Source organism: Cucurbita pepo, chromosome 16, assembly GCF_057944985.1.
Source record: "Cucurbita pepo subsp. pepo isolate OVF chromosome 16, ASM5794498v1, whole genome shotgun sequence".
Taxonomy (NCBI): Eukaryota; Viridiplantae; Streptophyta; class Magnoliopsida; order Cucurbitales; family Cucurbitaceae; genus Cucurbita; species Cucurbita pepo.
Window position 1 is genome coordinate 8,031,459 of NC_141813.1, and position 20,477 is coordinate 8,051,935.

General features: G+C 38.4%; 6 non-coding genes across 6 annotated transcripts; 4 read left to right on the plus strand and 2 right to left on the minus strand.

The window, feature by feature from the left end:
* The first annotated feature begins 11,031 nt into the window (after positions 1–11,031).
* Positions 11,032–11,115, plus strand: TRNAL-CAA (transfer RNA leucine (anticodon CAA)). The gene has a single exon. It is a non-coding gene; the product is annotated as a tRNA-Leu (tRNA).
* A 1,908-nt stretch (positions 11,116–13,023) lies between these two features.
* Positions 13,024–13,108, plus strand: TRNAL-CAA (transfer RNA leucine (anticodon CAA)). The gene has a single exon. It is a non-coding gene; the product is annotated as a tRNA-Leu (tRNA).
* A 263-nt stretch (positions 13,109–13,371) lies between these two features.
* On the minus strand, positions 13,372–13,445 carry TRNAN-GUU (transfer RNA asparagine (anticodon GUU)). The gene has a single exon. It is a non-coding gene; the product is annotated as a tRNA-Asn (tRNA).
* A 5,625-nt stretch (positions 13,446–19,070) lies between these two features.
* On the plus strand, positions 19,071–19,154 carry TRNAL-CAA (transfer RNA leucine (anticodon CAA)). Its single transcript has one exon. It is a non-coding gene; the product is annotated as a tRNA-Leu (tRNA).
* A 381-nt stretch (positions 19,155–19,535) lies between these two features.
* TRNAN-GUU (transfer RNA asparagine (anticodon GUU)) lies at positions 19,536–19,609 on the minus strand. The gene has a single exon. It is a non-coding gene; the product is annotated as a tRNA-Asn (tRNA).
* A 519-nt stretch (positions 19,610–20,128) lies between these two features.
* On the plus strand, positions 20,129–20,212 carry TRNAL-CAA (transfer RNA leucine (anticodon CAA)). The gene has a single exon. It is a non-coding gene; the product is annotated as a tRNA-Leu (tRNA).
* The last annotated feature ends 265 nt before the right edge of the window (positions 20,213–20,477 follow it).

Below are 20,477 nucleotides of genomic sequence, written 5' to 3' on the forward strand. Positions count from 1 at the left end.
ATGGACCATAAAGGTCACATGGTCGGTGCATACATGAACATTGCATCCTGCAAATCTTTTGGGTACCCATAACATGGTGCAGGACATCTCATCTAGGTAAAGGAAACTTTAGGCCAAACATGACATCCTACAAAGGAAACATGGTGCAAGGCATCCCACCTAGAAGAGGAATTCTTAGGCCTCTAAAAGTACCGCTTGGTGGGAGGTCACAGGTCACTATGTATATGATTAGAGTATTACGTAGAGTTTCTGAGTTTGGGGACCTTGGTCCCTCGTCCTTGAGTCAACCTAGTAAAGCTTGTGTGATGTTGTTCTTGGTTCTCAATCTTGTAAGTTTTTAAGGTCCATAATTTCTTGAGGTGTAAGTTGCAACTTTCATTTGTAACCATATGAACCCATCTTAGCGTGAGTCGTTCTAGAAGGTCATAGAGTCCTAGAAGTTTTTTGGAGGGTTCTAGAAGAGTCTTGATTCTTGTAGTGCTTCTTGGGTCCTGACTTGGTTTAGGTTCCAAACTTGCTCCAATCAACTTGAAATCTCAAACATATCTTCATGTCCTTGAGAATAAATCTTATAAGAATTATCAAATCATTTGAAGCACGTATAGACCTTGAATTATCATAAGTAGTCCTAGGGGCATTTTAGTCATTTACCCCTAATTCTTGGTTTTGCTACTGAACAAGCTCCAATAGTTTTCAAACTTGACCACATCATCAAGCATCATAAAATAAGATCTACTTCAGTGTTTCATAATATTTGGAGGTCATCTAGGTCATGAACTCTAGGTAGATATCCTTAGGGGCATTATGGTCATTTCGTACCGTTTCTTGGTTTACCTACTTATCCTTATCCAATGACTACCAAATTTCATATATAACCTCGACATGCTATAATATGCTAAGCATTAAAGTTTCATAGGTAGCAGAGTTCATTTAGTCAGTTATTTTAGTGTTACCTAATTTTCGAGCAATTGATTGGTTTAAGGCCTTAACTCATGCTCCTTTGAGTTTTTCTTTCATATATCCTTAATTCATACTTTGTTTAAGGTTCATATGGAAATCCAAGTAATTCCTACAAGTATTTCTTAACAAAAAGTCCAAGGTGGCTACTTACCTCATCGTTGACGTTCAGGACCTTCGTTCTTGAGCTTCCGATATCCGAATTACCTCAAATTTCCTTACACAAACTTCTTATTGTGTCTAGTTTCTGGAACCATAAAGATTTTTATGAGAGCCAGCCTGGAAGGGAGTTCAAATTGAGAAAGACAAAGGGAATATCGAGTTTTAGGTCGACATGGCCGGTTCAACTGAACCGGCCATGTCATCGTCTTCTTCCTCTAGACGAGAAGAAGACGCGCATGACATATAGCACCCCCGTCTGAAACTGAACCTTCGTAGCTCCAATCACGTAATTTTTCTCCTCTATTTCTTCACGAAACTTAAAGATGGTGTTACAAGGAAGAGCTAGGAATTGATTTCATACATTCTCGTGGATTGTAGCCTAAGATATTTGCTTCCAAAGTTCGTCTAAAATATGATTTGTCGCCGAAGCAAAAACAGAGGATTTGTTATTGGGTATCCGATTCTAGGGGTTTCAAGACTCGATTTGTTCACGAAACCTCTTCCTTATTCTTTCCTCAAGCAACATGAATTGGTTTGGAGGAATGAAGTTGAGTGTGTGTTCGCAATTTTGGAGAATCGTCCTCGGTCTACAAATTAGCCAAAACGCCAGAAAATCGATCTCTTGGGTAGCTTGTTTTACGATGTTTCAGCTCTCGATTCCTTCATTAAAGTTACTCAACTTCTTCCTCTGAAACTAAAAGAATCCTTAATTTTAAGGAAAATGACCATAGATAGGAATTCGAAACTTACCACCGATTTGAGCCCAAAATGGATTTTCTTCAATTGGGCACGTTCCTGAGGTTATTTCTCTTTGTGGTCTTCTATGGAAACATTCCTTGAAGGTGTAGAAACTTATTGGGATCGTCCTAGCTCGATGGATTCTTGTGTATCCTCGGATTGGAATTTTGAGTTTTCCTTGAAGCTCTTTAGTGGCGGATTGGATTGGGGGACGGGTTTCTAGTCACTTTCAGCACTCAATTCCTTCATAGAACTTGTGGTTAATCTTGTTTAGAAACTATAGGAACAGGTTCGAAAGGAAATGGTGGGGAATTGCTCCAAAATTTGGAAGAAATCCAAGAGTAGGAGACCTAAAATCTAAACGCTTATTGATTACGATTGGGAGCTCGACCTTGCTCGATTCTTGTTTCAAACTATTCCTCAACTTCAAACTTTATAGGGGAAGCTTAAATCGAGATTGAGAGCTCCCAAAGCGTTGTTAATTAGAGGTTGGATTTTCTGGAAAACCAATCGGAAATATCATCTCCGATCAGCGAGCTACCGACCTTGGTTTTGAATCCTAGTCGTTGGATGTGATGATCTATGAGTGTTCTAGAATTATCCAATTTTGGAGGAGATCCAACGGCTAAGAGTCGATATTCGATGGATTTTGTGCAGGTGGTCATTGTTGATAATCTGATTCTTGCCCGAATGACAGTTTCGTAATTATCCATATCTTGAAGGGTAAATTAAAGTATCCTAGCTATGATTCATGGTTATAGGCTTCGTAACCAAGTTATAATGTAGGTTCTTTTAAGGGTTAGTTAAATAATCTTTAATATGAATTTGTCTTGAAGGGAAAGAGATGACATAGTATCGTGTAGCTGATAAAGGCACTAAATCACTTCCCATATAATTATATTGATAGGTTAAATACATGTTATTCGTAAAGGGTAATAGTTAAACTTTAATAGTAAACATTGTTAATGTATAGTATACATATTTGTATCAAAAGAGCTTGTTGAGCTAGGGGCGTGCCCGAGGTGCATGTAATATCCAGTGCTATCAAGTTGTTATACAAAAACACCTCATTTTTAGGGCCTTCAAGACTTACATTTCTATATGATTTCGGTTGTCCCTTCCTTCTAATGGGTTTTGAATATAAAAAATAGTTTGTTAGTCTAACCTAAATAAATATTATGAACTGAATACAACAAATAAGAGTATCGTTCTTGTCTCAATTGTTTTCATGTTATTCGATTAAAAATTGAATGTGTATCAATATGTTAATATTTGGTATATAGAGTCGCTATTTGACATACAATCTATCTTCTATTTTTTTATAGATAGAAAACATCTCATTTTATAGAGATATAATTTATTACCTCCAAGAAGTTCCTTATCTTATCGATCGATCTCCGTAGTCAAGAAGTTCCTTCGAGCTATTCTCCTAAGATTCATGCAAATTGTTACCTCCATCGAGCAGTCCGGCGACCTTATGAACGTGCTAGTTGAGAAGGTTTTTGGTCGTTTTAAGGTCCATGAGGAGACAATTTTTGTTATGAAGACAAAAAGGAGGAGAAACACCTCTTACTCACATATGTGGAGTGGCTCACACAGACGAAAAGGAATGATGTGGTTGACTCTTTTTTTTCAAGTACGAGGGGATGTGGTAGCCATAACGAGAAAAAAAAAAGGTCTTGGGTCTGGTCGTAGACATGGATGTGGACGTGGTGGCAGAGGAGGCTGTGACAATAGCTCACAAACCCACGATAATTCCAACCCTGAGAAGGACAATAGTATGATCAAGTGTTACTCTCGTGGAAAATATGGGAACTATGCAGTAGAGTGCCGCAAGAAGAAGCGCGATGTGGAGGGAAATCTCACACTCACCAGGATCAAAAGCTTGCACTGATGTTAGTTGAGAAGATGCCTAACCTGTTGATGCTCAACGAAGAGAAGGTTATTGTAAACCTTCTCAAAAAAGGAGAAGACCAAGTGAAGACCAACATGTGATACCTTGACAATGGAGTAAACAACCACTTGACCGGAGATCAAACAAAGTTCAAGGAGCTTGATGAGAAGTCATTGGAAATGTGAAGTTTGGCGATGGATCAATTGTACTGATATAAGGCAAATGATCCATCTTGTTGCAGTGCAAGAATGGTGACCAATGTTTACTGACCATGGTATATACTATATCCCAAACTTGAAGAGTAACATTATTAGTCTTAGTTAGAGGACGAAAGGAGGAAGCAGAGGGGAGCTAGTTAGCTTGTCCCTTAAGATGTTCGACAGAAATGCTACTGATGGTGTTAATATAACACATGCAGAAGCAATTTGGATCTTTGGCACTTTAAGTACATCAATTATAATAAATTGGCTAGCATGTTGAAAAGCATTAAAACTCAATGAGTTTGAATACTAACATGTTGTAGTTTAAATCCTTTTTCCTCACGAACCAGTTTCGAACCACCACTAGTTTCTTCCCTACTATTCTCCGGCCTTAGAACGAGATTGTGGAATCCAGTGAGTGACTAAATTTAAAAGAAATTTAGTAGATGTAAAGAGAGTTTTGAGAGAATTTCTCAAAGTTTTCAAGAACCCTTATACATGTACCTTGATCACTCTATTTATAGAGTGATATTTGCTTCTTCATGCAAATTTGCGATCACCAACACTCAAAATTCCACTCAATTTGTGGGATTACGTGGCAAGCATGCAAGTTTGAATTAACCAAATGTTGACACTCAAAATTCCACTCAAATTTTTTGAGTTTATTTGGCAAACATGCAAGCTTGGTTAAACCAAATTTTGAAACATGCAAGTTTGATCAAACAAAATTTTGACACTCAAAATTCCACTCAAATTCGTGGGATTATGTGGCAAACATGCAAGTTTGTTAAACCATATATTGACCCTCAATATTTCACTAACTCAAACATGGATTAAGTGAAGTCAACATTTTGACTTTTTCTATTTTAATTCAACAATTAATTTGAATAATTAATTTCAAATCAAAATAATATTAAAGAATTAACTAAACAATTTAATTAATATTTAACATTAAATCAAATGCCAATCTCAATCAATTTCGGCACATATTGATTATGAATCCCTATACATAATTAAAATATTTAAATCTTATTTAAATATCTCAAATTCTCTCATTTTGTTTAATTTAAATCAAAATACGGTTAAACATATCGAATATATTTAGTTCATATTTCCTAATTTGAGTTCGAATACTTCAAACTCACTCGTCACACTGTTCTAAGGTTTAGTACGATATGAGCTAGCAGGAGGACCTAATGGACCTACAGATCATGGGCTCCAACGATTCAGGAATAACCGGCAAAACTCATTAACCTTTTAACCAACATTCGTTAACTACTAGGACACTCCACTATTAGTAGTTGCACTTCCCTCACTATAGATATATTTTTGTCCATTAGATATAACCATGATTAGTAAGTCGATCCTTCACCAGTTGTTCGTAACTAGAGTTGGGTCAATTTACCGTTTTTACCCCTAAAGTTACTTCTTGTTCCTGAAGTCCCACTGATCCTCTAATGAACAATTGATTTGTGGTCCAACCAACAAACCGAATCCCTCTTGGGCCAATGAGAGGGTGGGGCCTGTTGTTCAAGACCTAGAGTCAGTACTTAAGGGAACAACCTCTCTACTGTCCCTAAAAGCGGGTAGGAGTGAATTCTATCTTGCACCCTATGTCCCTAGCTATTCACCCAGTCTTACCCTTGAAATGGGAGGCTTATTGAGTCGGCGAACTCGGGCCACTCTCACCCATGAAAATCTAAGGATAATTCTGAATAAACAGGAGTTTATAGTTAGCTCAAAATTAAGGTCGAGTTACCTAAGTCATCGAGTGAAAAAATTAGTCTCAACAGTAAACGACATTATAAAGTGAGAGTGATTTTCTTCATGGTCCGATCTTATGCAATACTCATTGCATAAGACGCCCCCACTCCCATGTCTCCACATATACAATTTAGTGATCATATTGTTTATATCATATACAAAAGTGGGCCGCATCCATAGTGTCCCCAGGATAAGGTACTTAGTCTTATCCCTATACTATAGATCATTTTGACTATATACTTGACCTTGATCCACTCTTATGTCTCTACATATAGTTCAAGTAATCATACTTAGCCAGAGTATTCTTAGTTTGTTGGATTTAGATTAATGATCGTAAAATTCACGTTATTCAATAACAATCTTTACTGAATAAACATCAATAATAACATTATTGAAAATAGAATATGTTTTTATTTCCAAACTATGTGTTTTAGGACATAAAACCCAACAAAGTTGGAATAGACTCATAATGGAGATGACGAGATGCATGCTTCATGAGAAGGATCTTCCAAGACGTTTTTGGGGAAAAGCAGCAGACATTGTTGTGTGCTTGGAAAATCGAATTTCATCAAAAGCTGTAGAGAACCTGATACCATTTGAAGTTTGGTAAAGTTCCTTAGAGTATTTGGGTGTCTTTGCTTTACTTACATTCCACAGGTCATGCGTGATAAGCTTGACAAAAAGGTAGAATCTGGCATCTTTATTGGGTATAGCCCTATATCCAAAGCTTACAGAGTTTTTCAACCACACACTAGTCGTGTTATTGGGAGGCGAGATGTTCATTTTGCTGGAAATGAGCAATGGAATTGGGAAGAAATGACGAAGTTGAATAAGATTTCTAATGCACCAAACAATTTAATCTTTGGTAGCATGTTTGAAGAGTCTGAAGATGAATGACTAGAAAAGTCTGAAGATGAATGACAAGAAGAGTCTGAAGATGAACGACAAGAAGAGTGTGAAGATGAACGACAAGAAGAGCCTGAAGATGAACGATAAGATGCTTTGGTTGATGATGCACCTGTTAGAGGAGGAGGCTTTCAGTGATCGAGAAAAACAAAACCTGGGCGTTGGTTGATCGACCTATAAACAGAAAGATAATTGGAGTAAGATGGGTGTTCAGGAAAAAGCTTGGAGTTCACCGCATCTAAATAAGGAGGAGTGTTAAAAATCACATGTTTGTTTAGATTGTTGTCAGTTAGTATCTGATTAAATCTCCTTATAGTTTGGAGTTGATTTAGTTTTGATTTGTTTACTGGTTTGCTACAAGATTTTCTGTAGATTTTTAGATATTCTCTGTATATATAGAGCCTTCTTGCTCTTCATAATACAATCTTCTCATCAACCATTCAATCACTCACTCTTTTCACTAACAGTATGGAACAGATTACCTTGATAATCAAGATCAAGAGTAAAGAAAACTCATTTCTAAACTCGTGATTCGAATCACTCCACAAGAGGCTTGATCAATACCATTTAAATGACTCTCGCATGTAAGTTCTAAATAAAAGAATTTGCAAAGAAAATCTTAGCTTTCATCAAAGCTAAAAAATAGAAATTCTATTCTTTTTTTTAGTTCCAAAATGTGATCTTTCTCATCAAAGAAAAGAAGGTTTTATATCGTGTTTACAACCTTAAACTATGTGACACATAACTCCCAAATTAAATTCGCTGGTAAATGAGAAATACTCATAACCTAGTATTAAAATGGCTAGTTAAGGGTGGGTTACAATATACCTAACTCCTATATTAATAGCTAGCTTAAATATGACAAACAAATATTTAAATTATATTTAAACAGTGCAATGAATGAAATGTGCTTATTAGTCATCCTTAGACTAGTTCCATAAATTCAGTGAGTTCGTTAAATGCAACTTAAAGTGCATTTAATGCATCTCTTTCTTGAAGCTCAACTTTGCACAACATATAAGGGAGATCTCCAACGTCTTCTAGAATTTCCTTTGATGAGCTCACCATAGCTCGAATATAAGTGTACAAGATTTGTTGTAGCTTCTTGGCTCTCGTCCTTGTAATTGGACCTTAAGGTATGGAAATCCCTTGGTCGTGGTTCATATCACAAATTAAGACATGGAACTTCCTACCATGCTGGATAGAAATTGAACTCACTAAAGTTTTAAAAGTGTCAAAACATGATTTTTAAAATTTCATATTTTGAGAATATCTCGAAGTTCGAGTTAGTTCTCTTACACGCCACATCACAAACTCAAGTTGATAAAAAATTTCTACTAGGGAGAAGCACCAACATCGTTATAAGTTATGCTTCATTCTCATCTCTAGAAGAAGGGCTTGACGACCTCCGACCTTGTGCTTAACAGCCACACGCTCTAACCAACTGAGCTATTCTAGCCAATCAGTTGTTACCATCCAAGCCCAGTAGTTGATATTGTCTACTTTCGTTCGTTACGTATCGCTGTCAGCCTCACGATTTTAAACCGCATCTAGTAGGGAGAGGTTTTCAGACCCTTGTAAAAATGTTTCTTCACCTCTCCAATCGATGTGGGATCTCACTATCCATACCTTCTGAGGGCCAAGTGTCCTTACTAGTACATCGCCTAGTGACTAGCTTTGATATCATTTGTAAAAGTTCAAGTGCATTGCTAGCAGACATTGTCCATTTTGGCCCATTAGGTATTGTCGTCAGCCTCACAGTTTTAAAACGGGCCTATTAAGGAGAGGTTTCTGCACCCTTATCAGGATTGTTTCGTTCCTCTCTCCCACTGCTAGTAGATATTATCTATTTTAATCCGTTACGTATCGCCGTCAGCCACACAGTTTTAAAATGTGTCTACTAGGGAGACGTTTACACACACATATCAGAAATGCTCAATTTTCCTCTCGAACACATGCGGGATTGCACAATAAGCAGTCAGGATGATCGAGTGGTCTAAGGCACCAGACTTAAGTTCAGGTCCTTGTAAGAGGGCGTGGGTTGTTCAAATCCCACTTCTGACAACTCATATTATTGTGAGGCAAAAAGCAAGCCAAAGTGGATAATATCTACTACCGTTCAGGGCTTGGGTTGAAAGCATCATTATTTATCAAAAAATGATAAGAACTTCGTAGATTTCAACTTTTCAAAGTTAAGAAATGGAACTTAACCATGGTGGATATCAATTGATCTCAATAGAGTTTTTAAAAGTGTCAAAACATGATTTTTAAAAAACTTCAAATTTTGAGAATATCTAGACGCCACGTCAGAAGCCCAACTTCATTGAAAACTTTGTATGCTTCATTCCCATCGCTAGAAGAAGGGCTTGAGAACCTCTGACCTTGGGGTTAATAATTGCATGCTCTAACGAACTGAGATGTTTAAAATGCTTCTACTACGGAGATGTTTACACACCCAAATACGGAATGCTAAATTCTCCTCTCAAAACAATCCTGGAACACATAATAAGTAGGATGGGTGAGTGGTCTAAAGTGCCAGACTTAAGTTTTAGTGCTCATGAAGAGGGTAACTTTTTTCAAAGTTAAAGGCATGGAACTTCCTACCATGGTGGATATCAATTAAACTCATTAGAGTTTTAAAAGTGTCGAAACATGATTTTTTTAAAACTACAAATTTTGAGAATATCTCAAATCAGTTCTCTTAAATTTCTACTAAGGCAAAGCACCAACACACTTATAAAGTATGAGAGTTTTAAAAGTGCCAAAACATGATTTTTTAAAACTACAAATTTTGAGAATATCTCAAATCAGCTCTCTTACATGCCACGTCACAAATGAAAGTTCATTGAAAATTTCTACGAAGGCAAAGCACCAACACACTTATAAGGTATGCTTCATTCCTAAAGCTAGAGAAGGGCTTGAACCTTCAAACTTGCCACGTCACAAAAGATAGTTCATTGAAAATTTCTACGAAGGCAAAGCACCAACACACTTATAAGGTATGCTTCATTCCTAACGCTAGAGAAGGGCTTGAACCTTCAAACTTGCCACGTCACAAATGAAAGTTCATTGAAAATTTCTACGAAGGCAAAGCACCAACACACTTATAAGGTATGCTTCATTCCTAAAGCTAGAGAAGGGCTTGAACCTTCAAACTTGTAGTTAACAGCCACACGCCCTAACAAACTAAGCTATTCCAGCCAATCATTTGTTGCGATCCAAGAAAACCATTAGTTGATATTGTCAGATTTCGTTCGCTACATATTGCTGTCACCCAAATGGTTTTAAACCGCATCTACTAAGGAGAGGTTTTCAGACCCTTGTAAGAAATGTTTCTTCACCTCTCCAATTGATATAGGATCTCACAATCCACCCCTTCTGAGGGCCAAGCGTCCTCACTAGCGCATCGCCTGGTGACTAGCTCTGATGTCATTCGTAAAAGTCAAAGCACACTAGTAGCAAATATTGTCCATTTTTTTCCATTAGGTATTGCCATCAGCCTCAAAGTTTTAAAACGCGGCTATTAGAGAGAGGTTTTAGCCAGTTATTAGGATTGTTTTGTTCCTCTCCCCAACAATTAGTAGATATTATCTATTTTAATCCGTTACGTATCCTAGTCAGCCTCACAGTTTTAAAACGCGTCTACTATGGAGACATTTACACACCCATATACGGAATGCTAAACTCCCCTCCCAAACCAATCTGGGCACACACCATTAGCAGTCAGGATGGTTGAGTGGTCTAAGGCGCCAGACTCAAGTTTTCGTCCTTGTAAGAGAGCGTGGGTTCAAATCCTACTTTTTGACATCTACATATTATTGTAAGGCTAAAAGCGAGCCAAAGTGGATAAAATCTACTACCGATGTGGGTGGGCTTTGGGGTTGGGAAACATCATTGTTTATCAACAATGTGCTTCTTAGAAGTGTCAAAACATGATTTTTGAGAATATCAGTAAGTTCATACACACCACGTCACATGCCGATTTTGATTGAAAATATATAACAGAGAGAAGCACCAACACCTATGTAAGAAATGTTTCTTCACCTCTTTCTCACAAAGCAACCATTGTGTGGGCCAAGCGTCCTCACTGGTGCATCGCCTGGTGACTAGCTCTGATATCATTCGTAAAAGTCCAAGCGCACAACTTGCAGACATTGTCCATTTTTTTCCGTTAGGTATTGCCATCAGCCTCACAGTTTTAAAACGCGCCTATTAGAGAGAGGTTTTCGCCGTTTATTAGGATTGTTTCGTTCCTCTCTCCAACAATTAGTAGATATTATCTATTTTAATCCGTTACGTATCGTCATCGGCCTCACAATTTTAAAACGCATCTACTATGGAGACATTTACACACCATATATGAAATGCTGAACTCCCCTCTCAAACCAATCAAGGCACACACCATTAGTAGTCAGGATGGCCGAGTGGTCTAAGGCGCCAGACTCAAGTTTTGGTCCTCGTAAGAGGGCGTGGGTTCAAATCCCACTTCTGACATCTCATATTATTGTGAGGCAAAACGCGAGACACAGTGGATGATATCATTGTTTACCATTAAATAATAAGAACTTCCTACCATGGTAAGAACTTTTGCTAAAAAAATGATGGAACCCCTTCCTACCATGGTAAGAACTTTTGCTAAAAAAATGATGGAACCTGCACCCCCTACACTCTCTCTTAGGCTTGTGCGGCTACCTTCGGGTGTTGAAAAACTCATTGATGGAGCCGAGCTACTACTACTAAAGGAGGTAGACCTTCGGTGTCACCATGAGGGAAGCCAACAAGGGATTTCGGGCGGGGGCGGAATCGAAGCGAAGAAATTCTGAGTCACCATGAGGGAAGCCAACAAGGGATTTCGGGCGGGGGCGGAATCGAAGCGAAGAAATTCTGAGTCACCATGAGGGAAGCCAACAAGGGATTTCGGGCGGGGGCGGAATCGAAGCGAAGAAATTCTGAGTTCATGCCATGACGATATATATGGAAGGGCAGTTTTGTTGATGCATTCCTGTTGAGAATGAAGAAGAGAGATCCTCTTTTGAACAGAAAAATTTGGTCACGTAGATCTTCGATTTTGCTGAAATTCGTTGATAGCTCCGTACGAATTTACAATGGAAAATCTTCTGTTTGTTGTAAGATCACTGAAGTAAGGGTTGGTCATAAATTTGGAGAGTTTGCTTCGACACGGAAATGAAGACTTTCAAGAACAAATATTGGACCGGGAAAAAAAGGGGGAGAAAGTCAAGGCGCATATGGCACGAAAAGGAAATCCGATTTCGGTAAGACTTGATCTGAATCGTAGTTTAGATTCAAGTTGGTTCAGTGAGGGCGGCCGCGAAAGTCACTGAATAGGTCAGTCTTTTCCTTTTGTTCTATATTGAAAATCAAAAAAGCGTGGGAGGACATTGCACAAATGTTGAGGACGGACACGACTTCTTCTAATGCTAGAAGACCACAGGAAGACACCCGGGACCAGAGCATGTCGTGAAGAAGCACACTGGTCGTGCTTCGACCGTATCTCCGGGGCACAGTTGAATGTAGATATCATGAACGCGAGGTGCAGGATACTAGGCTGAGAAACCCGGGCAACCACTACCCTATGTTCTCATTAAATAATAAGAACTTCCTACTTCCTACCATGGTGGATTTAAAATGACTCGCCAATGCTCTTTAAAAAGTGTCAAAACAAGATTTTTGGGAATATCTGTAAGTTCGAGTTAGTTATCTTAAACACCACGTCACAAACAACCGAAGTTGATTGAAAAAATATATTATTAAAGGGAAGCACCAACACCCCATGCTTCGTTTGACTTCGCTAGAAAGTGGGCTTCAACCTCCGACCTTATGGTTTAACAACCACATGCTCTAACCAACTGAGCTATTCCAGCCAACAATTTGTTAAATACCAAGACAATCATTAGTTGATATTGTCTGCTCTCGTTCGTTACTTATCGCTGTCACCCTCATGGTTTTAAACTGCATCTACTAAGGAGAAGTTTTCAGACCCTTGTAAGAAATGTTTTTTCACCTCTCCAATCGATGTGGGTTCTCACAAAGCAACCATTCTGTGGGACAAGCGTCCTCACTGGCGCATCGCCTGGTGACTAGCTCTGATATCATTCATAAAAGTCCAAGCGCACAACTAGCAAACATTGTCCATTTTTTCCAGTTAGGTATTGCCATCAGCCTCACAGTTTTAAAACGCACCTATTAGAGAGAGGTTTTCGCCACTTATTAGGATTTTTTCGTTCCTCTCTCCAACAATAAGTAGATATTATCTATTTTAATCCGTTACGTATCGTCGTCAGCCTCACAGTTTTAAAACGCGTCTACTGTGGAGACATTTACACACCATATACGGAATACTGAACTCCCCTCTCAAACCAATCAAGGCACACACCATTAGCAGTTAGGATGGCTGAGTGGTCTAAGGCGCCAGACTCAAGTTCTGTTCCTTGTAAAAGGGGTGTAGGTTCAAATCCCACTTCTAACATCTCATATTATTGTGAGGCAAAATGCGAGACACAGTGGATAAAATCTACTAGTGGTTGAAACGTAACGTATCATTGTTTATCATTAAATAATAAGAACTTACTTCGACTCGCCAATGCCTTTTAAAAAGTGTCAAAACATGATTTTTGAGAATATCTGTAAGTTCGAGTTAGTTATCTTACACACCACGTCACAAACAACCGAAGTTGATTGAAAAATACACTATTAGAGGGAAGCACCAACACACAATGCTTCATTCGACTTCGCTAGAAGGAGGGCTTGAACCTCCGACCTTGTGGTTAACAGCCACACGCTCTAACCAACTGAGCTATTCCAGCCAACAATTTGTTACAAACCAAGACCATCATTAGTTGATATTGTCTGCTCTCGTTCGTTACGTATCGCTGTCACCCTCATGGTTTTAAACTGCATCTACTAAGGAGAAGTTTTCAGACCCTTGTAAGAAATGTTTTTTCACCTCTCAATCGATGTGGGTTCTCACAAAGCAACCATTCTGTGGGCCAAGCGTCCTCACTGGCGCATCGCCTGATGACTAGCTCTTATATCATTCGTAAAAGTCCAAGCGCACAACTAGCAAACATTGTCCATTTTTTCCCGTTAGGTATTGCCATCAGCCTCACAGTTTCAAAACGCGCCGATTAGAGAGAGGTTTTCGCCGCTTATTAGGATTGTTTCGTTCCTCTCTCCAACAATTAGTAGATATTATCTATTTTAATCTGTTACGTATCGTCATCAGCCTCACAGTTTTAAAACGCGTCTACTATGGAGACATTTACACACCATATACGAAATGCTGAACTCCCCTCTCAAACCAATCAAGGCACAGACCATTAGTAGTCAGGATGGCCGAGTGGTCTACGGCGCCAGACTCAAGTTTTGTTCCTCGTAATAGTGGTTGAAACGTATCATTGTTTATCATTAAATAATAAGAACTTCCTACTTCCTATGTTGAAATAATAAGAACTTCCTACAAACGTATTTATTGAATAATAAGAACTTCCTACTTCCTACGTTGAAATAATAAGAACTTCCTACTTCCTACGTTGAAATAATAAGAACTTCCTACTTCCTACGTTGGTGGATTTAACTTGACTCGCCAATGACGCTTTTTAAAAAGTGTCAAAACATGATATTTGAGAATATCTGTAAGTTCGAGACAAACAACTGAAGTTGATTGAAAATATATATTAAAGGGAAGCACCAACACCCATGCTTCGTTCGAATGGAGGGCTTGAATAATATAACAATTTATATACTCATGGAACCCTAAACATGCATACTATACATTATAACACTTATAACATACTTGGAATTCATGAAACATGCTTAGCCTATGGTGGGATTTTAAATCTATATGACATACTTTATGCATATACATTTTCTATTTAATTAAAACATATATTCATAATGCATAATTAATTAAACACACTAAAGTTGGTTGGTTTTGGCATTTTAAAGCAAGCAATTAACTAAATTATTACACTAATAATTAAAAATAACTTGAGCCGCTCCCGAGGATCACGAACTGGGCGAACCAACCCTTAAAAACATTGAATCGGACCCCAACGGCAGAAAAAATACCCGAACCGCCTCTTCCATCTTCTTCGGTTCAGCTTGCTATCTCTTCCATTTTCGATCAATTACAACCTAAAATGGACTCTAATGACTCCATAAAAATTACAGACCTTTCTTCATTCATTAAAGCTCATACACATTAGGCTTATTACAATAATTGTATCAAATGGAAGTATAAAAAAAATGTCAAAACCAAAATCATCCACTTTAGCAACCACAAATTTCATTCATAAAATGGTACCCACCATGATCAAATTAATGTAAATAAAGTGCCTAAAACTTGCTCTGATACCAATTGATGGTGTTAATATAACACATGCGGAAGCAATTTGGATCTTAGGCACTTTTAGACATCAATTATAGTAAATAACTAGCATGTTCATAAATATTGAAACTTAATGAGTTTGAATACTAACTTTTTGTAGTTCAAACTTCTTTTTCCTCACGAACCGGTTTCGAACCACCACTGGTGTCTTCTCTACTATCCTCCGGCCTTAGAACGGGATTGTAGAATCCGGTGAGTGACTAAACTTGAGAGGGATTTTGTATATGTGAATTGAGTGTTTGTGAGAGGTTTTTCTCAAGGTTTTTCACCAAGAAGAAGAAGACCTTCCATGTACCATGATCACTCTATTTAAAGAGTCATGTTTGCATGTTCATGCAAATTTGAGATCACCAAATTTTGACACTTAAAATTCCACTCAAATGTTTGGGATTATGTGGCAAGCATGCATGTTTGAGTTAACCAAATTTTGACACTCAAAATTCCACTCAAACTTGTGGGGTTTATTTGGCAAGCATGCAAGTTTGGTTAAACCAAATTTTGACACCTTAAAATTCCACTAACATGGATTTTTTTCCATTAAATGAAGTCAACATTTTGACTTTCTTCATTTTAATTCAACAATTAATTTGAATGATGAATTTCAAATTAAAGTAACATTAAATGATTAATTAAACTATTTAATTAATATTTAATATTAATTCAAATGCCAATCCCAATCAATTCCGATACATAATTGATTAAGATATTTAAATCTTATTTAAATATCTTAGATTCTCTCCTTTTGTTTAATTCTTAAATAAAACAAAAATGCGGTTAAATATATCGTATATATGTAGCGCATATTCCCTAATTTGAATTCGAACACTTCGAACTCACTCGTCACACTGTTCTATGGTTTAGTCTGATATGAGCTAGCAGAGGGACCTAATGGACCTATAGATCATGGGCTCCAACGATCCAAGATTAACCGGCTAAACTCATTAACCTTGTTAACCAACATTCGTTAACTACTAGGACACTCCACTATAGCCTAGTAGTTGCACTCCCCTCACTATATATATATTTCTGTCCATTTGATATAACCATGATTAGTAAGTCGATCCTTCATAGGTTGTTCATAACTAGAGCTGGGTCAATTTACCGTTTTACCCCTAAAGTTACTTCTTGTTCCTTATGTCTCACTGATTCTCTAATGAACAATTGGTTTGTGGTCCAACCAGTAAACCGAATCCCTCTCAGGCCAATGAGAGGGTGGGGCCCCTTGTTCAAGACCTGGAGTCAGCGCTTAAGGGAACTATCTTTCTTCTATCCCTAAAACTGGGTAGGAGTGAATTCCATCTTGCACCCCACGTCCCCAGCCATTCACCCAGTCTTACCCCTGAAATGGGAGGCCTATTGAGTCGGCGAACTAGAGCCACTCTCACCCATGCAAATCTAAGGATAATTCCGAATAAATAGGAGTTCATGGTTAGCTCAGGATTAAAACCAAGTTACCTAGGTTATCCAATGAAAAGAAAATCAGTCCCAACAGTAAACGACATTATAAAGTGAGAGTGGTTTTCTTCATGGTTCGATCTTATGCAATACTCATTGCATAGGATGCCCCCACTCACATGTCTCCACATGTACAATTTAGTGATCACATTGTTTATATCATATACAAAAGTGGGCCGCATCCATAGTGTCCCCGGAATAAGGTACTCAGCCTTATCCTTATACTATAGATCATTTTGACTATATACTTGAACTTGATCCAATCTTATATCTCTACATATAGTTCAAGTAATCATACTATAGCCAGAGTGTTCTTAGTTTATTGGATTTAGATTAATGATCGTACAATCACTTTATTCAATAACAATCTTTACTGAATAAACAACAATAATAACTTTATTGAAAATAGAATATGTTTTTGTTTACAAACTATGAGTTTTAGGACATAAAACCCAACAAACTCCCACTTGGACTAAAACTCTAGTGGGGTTTTATAACGTTGAGTAGAGAGAAATACAATAAACTAGGGCATCACATACTCATGCCATTTCTCCCACTTGCCCTAGATTACATAACTCGTAGTCCTAGACTCACTAGGTGCCCTTCAAACACTTTAGCCGTGAGGGGCTTTGTAAATGGATCAGCAATGTTGTGCTCTGAAGCTATCTGTGTAACGATCACATCTCCTCGTTGCACAATCTCCCTTATGAGATGATATTTGCGCTCAATATGTTTTCCTCGCTTACGGCTTCTTGGTTATTTTGAATTTGCAACTGCTCCACTGTTATCACAATAAAGAGTGACGGGAAGATGCATATTTAGAACGACTTCCAAATCAGTTAAGAACTTCCTAATCCATACATATTCTTTCGCTGCTTCACAAGCAGCAACATACTCAGCCTCCATGGTGGAATCAGCAATGCAACCTTGCTTTATGCTTCTCCATATTATTGCTCCTCCGTTCAGAGTGAAGACAGATCCTGGTGTCGATTTCCTCGAATCTACATCGGTCTGAAAATCTGAGTCAGTGTAACCTGTAAGGATCAGATCCTTAGCACCGTACATTAGCATATAGTCCCTCGTTCTCCTAAGATACTTGAGGATATTCTTAACGGCAGTCCAATGAGCACGTCCCGGATTGGACTGATATCTGCTGACAATTCCCACAGCATAGCATATGTCGGGTCGAGTACATAGTATGGCATACATCAGACTGCCGACCGCTGATGCATAGGGAATGTGTCTCATATCCTCAACTTCTTGAGGTGTCTTAGGACTTTGTTCCTTCGACAAATGAACTCCATGCCTGAAAGGTAATAATCCTTTCTTGGAGTCCTGCATCTTATATCGAATCAACATTTTGTCGATGTACGATGCCTGAGACAATGCTAGTGTTTTGTTCTTGCGATTTCGAACAATTTGGATTCCAAGAACAAACTGAGCCTCTCCCAAATCTTTCATTTGGAATTGTGTCGCTAGCCAATGCTTAATGTCAGTCAGAAATCCCACATCATTTCCAATGAGTAGGATATCGTCAACGTACAACACCAGGAAAGCTACTGTAGAGTTGACTATCCTTTTATAAACACAAGGTTCGTCAACATTTTGTTTAAAGCCATAAGATTTGATCGCAGTATCAAACTTTATATTCCAGGATCGAGATGCTTGCTTCAACCCATAAATGAATCTTTTAAGCTTGCAAACCCTTTGCTCGTGATCCTGTTCAATGAACCCCTCTGGTTGAGCCATATAGATACTCTCTTCAAGATTGCCGTTTAGAAAGGCTATCTTAACATCCATTTTCCAAATTTCATAATCATAAAATGTGGCAATAGACAAGAGTATTCTAATCGATTTAAGCATAGCAACAGGAGAGAAGGTTTCTTCATAGTCCACCCCCTCTCTTTGGGTATAACCCTTTGCTACTAGTCGAGCTTTAAAGGTCTGTACCTTATCGGTTTGGTCTCGTTTCCTCTTATAGATCCATTTGCAACCAATAGGTTTTACCCCATCTGGTTGATCTACAAGTTCCCAGACTGTATTGAAGTACATTGACTCCATTTCAAGATTCATGGCTTTAATCCACTGATCTCTATCTCCATCATTCATTGCCTGTTTATAGGTCAATGGATCCTCATCGCCATCATCAGGTATGATGACTTGAGTTTCTGCCAAACCCAAGTAACGATCGGGTTGAGTTATAACCCTCCCACTACGTCGAGGCATTCTCAACTCTTGAGAAGGATGTGATTGACCAGAAGTATCAGCTCCATCAACAACTCTTGTTGAAGGACCAGCTTGATCAACAACTCTTGTTGTTTTATCAGTAGCTTCTTTAGAAATCTCACTTAATACTAGTTTGCTATGAGGTTGATGATTTCTTACGTGGTCTTCCTCTAAGAATGTAGCGTTTGTTGATAAAAACACTCTATTTTCTTGAGGGTCATAAAACAAACCACCTTTCGTCTCTTTGGGGTATCCTACGAATAGACATAATTTTGAACGACGTTCTAATTTATTGGGGTTTTGCAACAACACATGTGCTGGACATCCCCTCTCAAACCAATCAAGGCACATGTCATTAGCAGTCAGGATGGCCGAGTGGTCTAAGGTGCCAGACTCAAGTTTTGGTCCTCGTAAGAGGGCGTGGGTTCAAATCCCACTTCTGACATCTCATATTATTGTGAGGAAAAAACGCAGGACACAGTGGATAAATTGTTTATCATTAAATAATAAGAACTTCGCCAATGCATTTTAGAACTTCCTACTTCCTACCATGGTGGATTTAACTTGACTCGCAAATACTTTGGATAAATTTTTTATCATTAAATAATAAGAACTTCGCCAATGCATTTTAGAACTTCCTACTTCCTACCATGGTGGATTTAACTTGACTCGCAAATACTTTTTAAAAAGTGTCAAAACATGATTTTTGAGAATATCTTTCAGTTCGAGTTAGTTATCTTACACACCATGTCACAAAAAGCAACCGAATTTGATTGAAACTATTATATTAATGGGGAAGCACCAACACCCATGCTTCGTTCAACTTCGCTAGAAGGAGGGCTTGAACCTCCGACCTTGTGGTTAACAGCCACACGCTCTAACCAACTGAGCTATTCCAGCCAACAATTTGTTACAATCCAAGAGCATAATTAGTTGATATTGTCTGCTCTCGTTCGTTACGTATCGCTGTCACCCTCATGGTTTTAAACCGCATCTACTAAGGAGAAGTTTTCAGACCCTTGTAAGAAATGTTTCTTCACCTCTCCAATCGATGTGGGTTCTCACAAAGCAACCATTCTGTGGGCCAAGCGTCCTCACTGGCGCATCGCTTGGTGACTAGCTCTGATATCATTCGTAAAAGTCCAAGCGCACAACTAGTAGACATTTTCCATTTTTTCCCGTTAGGTATTGCCATCAGCCTCACAGTTTTAAAAGCGCCTATTAGAGAGAGGTTTTCGCCGCTTATTAGGATTGTTTCGTTCCTCTCTCCAACAATTAGTGGATATTATCTATTTTAATCTGTTACATATCGTCGTCAGTCTCGCAGTTTTAAAACGCGTCTACTATGGAGACATTTACACACCATATACGGAATGCTGAACTCCCCTCTCAAACCAATCAAGCTACACACCATTAGCAGTCAGGATGGTCGAGTGGTCTAAGGTGCCAGACTCAAGTTCTGGTCCTCGTAAGAGGGCGTGGGTTCAAATCCCACTTCTGACATCTCATATTATTGTGTGAGGCAAAACACGAGACACAGTGTATACAAATCTACTAGTGGTTGAAACGTATCATTGTTATTCATTATTTGATATTGTCCGCTCTAACCAACTAAGCTATTCCAAGCAATCATTGTCACAATTCAAGCCCACCACTAGGTTGATATTGTCCGCTTTCATTCGTTACTTATGGCCGTCAGTCTCACGGTTTTAGACCGCATGTACTTGGGAGAGGTTTTTAAAAAACCCTTTACTGGCACATTGTTTGG